General features: G+C 39.8%; 1 protein-coding gene across 1 annotated transcript in view; it reads left to right on the forward strand.

Annotated features, from left to right (window-relative positions):
* The window catches only part of LOC106876108 (ocellar opsin), a gene marked incomplete at its 5' end in the record, with an annotated part of 47,296 nt that extends 47,214 nt beyond the window's left edge, over positions 1 to 82 (forward strand). The window contains one exon of the mRNA XM_014924517.2: positions 37 to 82. The remainder of the gene's footprint in view (positions 1 to 36) is intronic.
* Positions 83 to 2,244: the final 2,162 nt, after the last annotated feature.

Consider the following 2,244-nt stretch of genomic DNA (forward strand, 5'->3'; position numbering starts at 1 on the left):
ACTATGTTTTTGTCTCCTTTGTTTTTTTTTTTACAGAGAAAACTACTACTACTACTACTACTACTACTACTACTACTACTACTACTACTACTACTACTACTACTACCAACAACAAAAAATGAACAACATCGAGATACAGCATTCGCAACTAAAACCAATAACATTTGGAGTGTTCGCAACAACAAAATTCTGGAGCGCGAACGGCATTAGCAACAGCTGCAGAGGCATTCGCAACAACAATAGGATCGGCGGTAAGACTAGCAACAGCAATGGCATTAGCAACAACATTAGCAACACAGTAATAGTTGCAGGAATAGCATCACCAGTAGCAACAGTAATAGTAATAGGAATCACAGCATCACCAACAGCGCCACCAGCATCAGCAGCATCAACACTTAATAATGGCAGCCATAGCAGCAATAGCCACGGCTGGAACGCCTTTGATTCGGATTGAACTTTGGTCGAAATAACAACAGCAGCAGCAGCAGCAGTAGCAACAACAACAATAACACACCATAACACAGCATTAACATCAACGATTACTACTACTACTACTACAACTACAGTTGTTGTTGTTGATGATGATGATCATGATGATGATGATGATGATGATGATGATGGTGGTGGTGGTGGTGGTGATGATGATGGTGGTGGTGGTGATGATGATGATGAGGATGATGTGATGATGGTGATGGTGTTGCTGTTGCTGCTGCGGCTGTGCTACGACTGATGATGATGATGATGATGATGATGATGAGGATGATGAGGATGATGTGGTGGTGGTGGTGATGCAGTAACTGCCACAAAGGACGATTTTCTTAAAATACCTCTACCTTCGACAATCGTGTACTATCATCATCTTTACCATCAGCATCATCATCATCACGAACGATGACTGCTACTACCACTATCACTACTACTACTACTACTACTACTACTACTCCTACTACTACTACTACTACTACTACTATTACTACTACTATGATGATACATCAACGCCAGCCTGCTATATGCTTCGCCTTTCAAAGACACTGCCTGAACTGCCCCTATGACCTTAGGGACAGAGAGAGAGAGAGAGAGGGAGAGAGAGAGTGAGAGAGAGAGAGAGAGAGAGAGCAGGAGGAAGGGTAGAGAGGTAGAGGAGGAAATAGAGGGGGAGAAATAAGGAATGAAAGAGGGGGTGTGAGGGAGAGAGACAGCTAAACAATCCTTCTATTGTTTACTAAACTTAAAGAAATCATTAAAAAATAATTTATTCAACAAAAATAACGTTGTTTTTATATTTTATTTTATTTGTTTTATTTTGTTTTATTTTCTTGATGCTTTTCATCACGTTTATTCCTTTTTATGTGTGAGTTTATGTATGTGTGTATATGTATACTGTGTGTGTGTGTATGTGTGTGTGTGTGTGTACATGTATGTGTATATATGCATGCGTGGATATGTATATGTGGATATGCATATGTGCGTTTATGTATTTGTATACGTGTGTGTGTGTACATGTATGTGCGCATATGTATGTGTCTGTATACGTATGTGTGCATATATATAATGTGCACATGTATGAATGTATGTATATGTCTGTGTAGATATGTATGTGTACATGTATGTACGTATGCTTGTGTGTGTATGTATGTATGTGTGTGCATATGTGCGTGTGAGTGCAAATATTCTTTCTTTTTTCATTATTTTTTGAGATTTTGAGTTTGATTTTATGTCATTCCTTATTAGAATTGGGGGTTCGCGGAATCGGTAGAGCGCGGGACAAAATATGGAGTGAAGGCTGTTTTGACTCTACACAGAAGGTTCAAATCAGTCGAGAACAACTTCACCATTAATCCTTCTATGGGGTTAATAGCATAAGACACAATTCACGTTTTACTCTTTTACTTGTTTCAGTCATTTGATTGTGGCCATGCTGGAGCACCGCCTTTAGTCGAACAAATCGACCCCAGGACTTATTCTTTGGAAGCCTAGTACTTATTCTATCTGTCCTTTTTGCCGAACCGCTATGTTACTGGGACGTAAACACACCAGCATCGGTTGTCAAACGATATTCGGGGGGACAAACACAGACACACACACACACACACATACATACACACACACATATATATGTGTGTGTGTATATATGTTTGTGTGTCTGTGTTTTTTCCCCCAACATCGCCTGACAACCGATGCTGGTACGTTTATGTCCCCGTAACTTAGCGGTTCAGCAAAAAGATTCGATAGAATAAGTTCTAG

Source organism: Octopus bimaculoides, chromosome 25 (assembly GCF_001194135.2).
Source record: "Octopus bimaculoides isolate UCB-OBI-ISO-001 chromosome 25, ASM119413v2, whole genome shotgun sequence".
NCBI classification, from domain to species: Eukaryota; Metazoa; Mollusca; class Cephalopoda; order Octopoda; family Octopodidae; genus Octopus; species Octopus bimaculoides.